General features: G+C 52.6%; 1 long non-coding RNA gene across 1 annotated transcript; it reads left to right on the top strand.

The window, feature by feature from the left end:
• The first annotated feature begins 3,967 nt into the window (after positions 1-3,967).
• LOC130036659 (uncharacterized) lies at positions 3,968-6,232 on the top strand. Its single transcript, XR_008794436.1, has 3 exons — positions 3,968-4,173; positions 5,333-5,479; positions 6,143-6,232. It is a non-coding gene; the product is annotated as an uncharacterized LOC130036659 (long non-coding RNA).
• Positions 6,233-6,361: the final 129 nt, after the last annotated feature.

Genomic DNA, 6,361 nt, shown 5'->3' with positions numbered 1-6,361 from the left:
GAGGACGCCATGGAGTGAAGGGCAGAGCCCAGGGACTGGCAGGATCTGAGGCTCAGCTGGGACTTCTGCCCAAGTAGAAAAGAAGGTGGGCAGGAAGAAAGCCAAAGCGGGAAAGAGAGTCTTGAGCCTCTTACTCCGTCACTTTCGTATTGGTGTCACACGGGACAGAGCCCCGACACCGGATGTTCAGGGTCGCGATCCCTGTTGGTATTCTGGGTCCGGGGATAAATCAGCTTTAATCGCCGGATTGGCCTTTTTTCTAGCTAACTTTTTTTTTTTTTTTTTTGCCATACCCGGCGATGCCTAGGGGTTATCTCCTGGTTATGCACTCAGAAATCCTTCTGGTGTTACTCCAAGGACTGTATAGGATGCCGGGAACCGAACCCGGGCCTCTGGCGTGCAAGACAAGTGCCTTACTCTCAGTACTATCTCAGCAGCCTCATTCTGGTGACTTTCCAGAGACATCCGTGTAAAAATCCGCGCAGTGGTGTTCTTTAATTAACACAGAAACTATGTTCTTGTAGTCCACCTGAGGTCACCAGGCATGACTGGCAGAGGTTTCACCGTTTTTCCCAGTGTATTGTTTTGTTTTTGCCACTCACATCTGTGCTCAGGGCTCACGACTGGCTGGGCTCCTGGAACCCCATCTGGTGCTGGAAATCAAACCTCCTATCAACCACGTGCAATGCTAGACTATCTTCCTGGTCCCTCAGTATATTCATCTAGAGAAATTCCTGTAGGAATTAGAAAAAAATCATAAGTGGGTGATGGAACCAGCAACTAGCCTTGGCTGCTCCATAGAATGTTCTGTGCTGATAGACATGGATCATTCTGTGCTGCGCAATTCAGAACCAACAGTGATATTTGGTAGTTGAGACCCAAAAATGTGACTGTTGGGCGGCCAGAGACAGTACAGGGGGTAGGGTGCTTGCCTTGCAATCTGCTGACTCCGCCCATAGAGCTTGGAGTAAGCCCCCAAGTACTGGAGAGTGGGGGCTCAAACAGAAAAAAAAAAAAGACGGGGAAAGTGTTTGTATATGTTCTTGTATATGCTATTTACACATGTGTACATGTATGTACATTCTATGAGAAGAGTTATCTATACTTCCTTTACATTCCATAGCTCTATAACTCAAAATAAAAAAGAAGTATCAGATACTGCATTTGAGAAACCAAATACATCACTAAACAGGAAAGACTGGAAGATGGCTCAAAGGGCATGCAGGAGTGTTGGGCTTGATCCCCAGAAACACGTGTTCCTGGGTAACAAGCACCTCCAGTGACCCCTGTACACCGGCCCTTCTCAACAAAAAAAGTTTTCTTGTCACACCTGCCTTTCACAACACTTGAGCTTGAATTTTATTTTTGGGCCACACCTGTATGTGCCCAGGGTTACTTTTGGCGCTGTGCTCTGGGCCCACTCCTGGTGATCTAGAGAACGAGGAGGCCCCAGCATAGAACTGGCCACACTCTGGAAGACCCTCACCACTGTCAAGAGCCACTGGTCATGGCATTACCCCAGCAAGTCTCTGGGACATCCCAGCAGGGCAACAGCAGTCATGTGACTCTGCGTCATGTCTCTAATGACAGCAATGCAACCAGCACCTTCAGAACCTGAGGGTCCTAAAGGAAATCCCCTCACCCCCTTTATTTTCTTTATTTTTTAAATTTTTTAAAAAAATTTTATTTTAGGGGCTGGTTTGCCTTGCATGCGGCCGATCCAGGTTCGATTCCCAGCATCCCATATGGTCCCCGAGCACCACCAGGAGTAATTCCTGAGTGCATGAGCCAGGAGTAACCCCTGAGCATCGTTGGGTGTGACCCAAAAAAGCAAAAAAAAATGTATTTCATAAGGTAGTTCACAATATTTGATTATATTTAATATTCAAACACCAATCCCACCACCATTATACCTTCCCACCACATTTGGTTTGTTTCTATCCAAAACCTCAATCCCTGTCCCAAAGCAGAACCAAAATATATTTTATATTGTTTGTTATGGAAAACCGCTGAAAATGTTACAAAAAAGTATCCATAGAGGAAAGAGTGTTAAGACTGGTCTATTTGGCAGGGGCCATTAAGACCTCCTATAAGTTATCACTAACATGTTATTAAAGGTTGAGCCTTGGGGCTGGAGCAATAGCACAGCGGGTAGGGCATTTGCCTTGCATGCGGCTGACCCGGGTTCGATTCCCAGCATCCCATATGGTCCCCCGAGCACCGCCAGGAGTAATTCCTGAGTGCATGAGCCAGGAGTAACCCCTGTGCATCGCTGGGTGTGACCCAAAAAGAAAAAAAAAAAAGGTTGAGCCTTGTGGAGTCTCATATATGTCTGTAAATACATATATATATGTATATATATTTATACATATATATTTATATAAGTGTATACATATAAATATATATAAATACATATATATATAAATACATATATATATTTCCCTCTATGATTGGTTGCCTACTATTTGAACCCCATCAAATGTGGTGCGGTACTCTTGAAGTATGGGTAGGGTATGTGATATGAAGTGTCCAGGAATAGATTCATTCGTGGATGATGCTCTGTCCAAGCGTGTGGAGAGCAGCTGTGAGCGTGGCAGCGGCTGGGTTCTGAAGGCTGCTGGGGCTGGGTCCTTTGGAGCGGGGAGGGATCTCACCCGCCCCCTCTGGGGTGCTCCTAGTGAAACAGCCTGGAGTTGGTCCAGTGGCATGACTATGGCAAGTGTCATGTTCCCTTCCGGGAGAGGACATGTGATCTGGATGGTGGCCGATGATATTACCTGGCACCAGTCAGAGGTGGCTTATGTCAACCTTCTTCTGTAATCTGAGCAGTCACACCAGGTGGCCAGGGTCTGTAGGGACCCAAAATTCATCTGGCTCCTTCCATCTTGTTTGTGATTTCTGGGCCACATCTGGCGATGCTCAGGGGTTTCTCCCAGCTTCTTACTCAGGAATCAATCAGGTGGTGCTTGGGAGGCCAAATGGGAGGCCAGGGATAGAACCCGGGTCAGCCCCCAGCGAGGCACCTTACCTGATGAACAGTCTCTCCAGCCCTTTTTGCTATTATTCCAGCCTTGCCCCTTTTGCTTTTTTGAGTGGCCCTTGGGATGTTTTGTTTTGCTTTTGGGTTTTGGCCTAATCCAGGCAATGCTCAGGGTTTACTTTTGGGGGCTCAGGGGACCATATGGGCTACCCACTGTACTTACCACTCCAAGGGCCCTCTTTCCTCTTTGGTGGAACCAGGTGAAGAATGCTTGTCTGCACTTTATTGGGCTTAATTTCTTTTCTAATTCTCGGGTGCTTTGATTATGGGCGACACCAGGCAGTGCTTGGGAACTACTGCCACTTGGGCTGCTCAGGGACCGTGTGTTACTGACCCAACTCTCCCACAGGTAATCACCGAGCTCGCTCCTCCGCCCCGAACGGAGAACAGGATGATCAGAAGCCTTGCATGCGCAAAATAACCTAACTCGATTTTCGTTTTTCCAAAAAGCCAGACCTGGTAGTTAGGGTTTCATCGAAGCCATAAAACTTTGGGCTTGTTTTGGCATGCAAAACATCTGGACCGTGGCCCTTGAGCTTTTATTTCTATTATTTGGCGTGTTTTTTTTTTTTTTTAAGGCCACGTCTAACCAGGGGTCGCTCTGCTCGAGGGACCAAACGCAAGCAAGCGTGATAAGAGCCTGTTTCTCCAGACTTCATCTGGAGGGTTTTGTTTTTTTTTTAATCGAGGGTGTGGAGTTTGAGGGTCACACCCGGTGAAGACCAGGGGACACTCGAGTTCTGCATTGGGGGATCACTCCTGGCGGAGCTCGGGATGCCAAGGACGGAACCGCAAGTCGGCAAACCCTCTCCCCGCTGTACCAACTCTCCAGCTGCCCCTCCGGAGTTCTTCCACAGCAGCTTCTCCTTCCCCCCACCCCCCAAGAGGAGACCCCTGCGAGGGGGGACTGGCTCCACTCGAAGGCTCACGGTCGCCGACAGGCGCCCCCAAGCCCTCTGGGAAGTGGAGTCCTCGCGCCTGGACCCCCGACCCGACGCGGGCGCCTCCGAGTGCGCAGATGCGAGTCCGCCCGGAGCCGCGGGCTGGAGCCTTTTGTCTCCCGCGGCTCGGGGTGTGAGTCGGCGCCTCCTTCCCGCCCCCCGCCCGCCCGGCCCGGGCCCGGGCGACAGAAGGTGGGTCTGCGGCGCCCGCGGCCGCCAGCGCCGCCCGGGCCGCACCAGCGACCCCCGCCGCCGCCGCCGCCGCCCGGCCGGGCGCCCACCGCGGCCTCGGAGCGGGAAGGCCGGGCCCTGCCCGCGTGCCCGACTCGACGTGGAGCGCGGAGCGCGGGGCGCGCGTCCCCCGGGGGGGAGCCCCGCGGCGCCTTAGCGGGCTCGGACGCGCTGGGTGGTGGCGGGGCACTCCGGAAGTGGGGACGGCGCTGGGCCTTCTGGGAAATGGAGTCCGGAGCGCGCCGCGAGGGATTCTGGGAGCGGGAGTTCCGGGGCGGCCCCGGGACGGAGCGCGCGCGCCCCCTGCCGGCGCGCGCTTTTAATGGGCTTTCCGCCTGTCACCCAGGCAAGAGCCTTAAGGCTCTGTTTGGTTTTGTTTGTTATTTGGGGCCCACACCGGCGATACTCAGGAGTTACTTCAGGATCTGCCCTGAGGAATCACCCCTGGGACTGGAGAGAGTGCAGCGGGGAGGGCATTTGCCTTGCACATGCCGATCCAGGTTAGGTTCGATCCTCAGCATCCCATATGGTCCCCTGAATACCGTGTGACTCCAAAAACAAAGACCCCAAAAGACCCAGAGTCAGGTGTGCCTCCCGAAAGAAAAACTCCGCAGTATTAAGGATGAATCAACTTTTTTGGGGGGGTCACACCCAGCGATGTTCAGGGGTTATTTCTGGCTCTGCACTCAGGAATTACTCCTGGGGGTGCTTGGGGGACTATATAGGATGCCGGGGATCGAACCCAGGTCGGCCGCGTGCAAGGCAAACGCCCTCCCTCCTGTACTATTGCTCCAACTTTAAGAGCCCTGTTTGTGGCAGTTGTGCTCCTTGAGCCACAGGCCACTTTTGGGGCACTTGCCTGCATTAGCACCCAGGCAGAGCCCTGCAGCTCACTGCTCGGATTCAGGCCTCCTGTCGTTCGTGACGGGCCTTGGAATGGAAGGAGAGAGTCTTGCAGCTGTGGCAGTAGTTTAATCTAAAGAAGGGTCTAAATTATAAAGAAGGGTCCGAGCTCCTACACCTGAAATGCGTCGGGGAGGCCTAGGAGTGGAGTAGGAGGGAGCCAGCCTGGGAACTTGTCCCAGATGGGACCAAGCCTAACTTCAGAATTTCTCTGCAGAGCTTCACAGCTGAGCCAAACAGTCTCTGCAAAGAAGATTCTGAATTGCTGGAAAATCCCAGCCTGTGAAGAAACTGAAATTCGGTGATAACAGGATAAACGAGAAGCTGATCATGGATTACCTGAGCATTGAGGTTGAGGAGGAAGGTAAGACTTCCAGTAATGAACCTGGAGTTGAAAGATGAGAACCTGTGGGGCCAGAGCAATAGTACAGCGGGGAAGGTGTTTGTCTTGCATGTGGCTGAGGTAGATTTGATCCCCAGCATCCTGTAGGGTCCCTGAGCATCACCAGGAGTGATTCCTGAGTGCAGAGCCAGGAGTAAGCCCTGAGCATCACCAGGTGTAACCCAAAAACTTAAAGAAAATAAACGGTGGGGGAGGGGAACATGTAGAGGTAAGATCCGTAATAAGAAGGCAGAAGCTTGGGGCTCCCCCGTGTCAGGAGGGGAGAGGGGAAGCTCACACATTCGGAGGGGGCCCCATCGGGGAAGCGTTCGGGAGCCGTTGTATCCTAGACTCGCCCACCACTCCCTCCAGGCTTCCTTATCCTGCACTTCCGGCTCATCCACAGGTGCTGCAGAGCCCGGGAAGGGAGATTGTGCCGTAGTGCTTGCTTTTGTGAGTCTGTTCGCGAAGGTTGCTGGGCTGTGTGTATGTGAGCCTGTTCACCCTCTGTCCTCCGCTAAGCTTGAGGGCACAGGACAGATCTGACACATGGGCGGCAGCTGGCTCATGCCAGGGTCTGTTCCTGAGATGCTGGAAAGCGGAGGAGCGCTGTCTCTGCTCAGAGCTGCTTTTCTGCCTTTCCAGCCCTGAGGACAGAGGATGCCGCCCTGTCCCCAAACCAGAGCGCCGAAGAGGTGGAGCCGACTGCAGAGCCCTTTCCTGCTGAGTTCCAGGCAAGTCTCATTGATTTCTCTCTCCTTCCATCTTATTTTGGGGTTCCCACTAAAGTCTCATTTGGGGACCACACCCAGCAGTGCTCAGGGCTGAGTGCATTTAGGTATCGCTCCTATGGTGCTGGGGATT

This window comes from Sorex fumeus, unplaced genomic scaffold (assembly GCF_029834395.1).
Source record: "Sorex fumeus unplaced genomic scaffold, SorFum_2.1 ptg000064l, whole genome shotgun sequence".
NCBI classification, from domain to species: domain Eukaryota; kingdom Metazoa; phylum Chordata; class Mammalia; order Eulipotyphla; family Soricidae; genus Sorex; species Sorex fumeus.
This window is presented reverse-complemented; position numbering and strand designations above follow the sequence as displayed.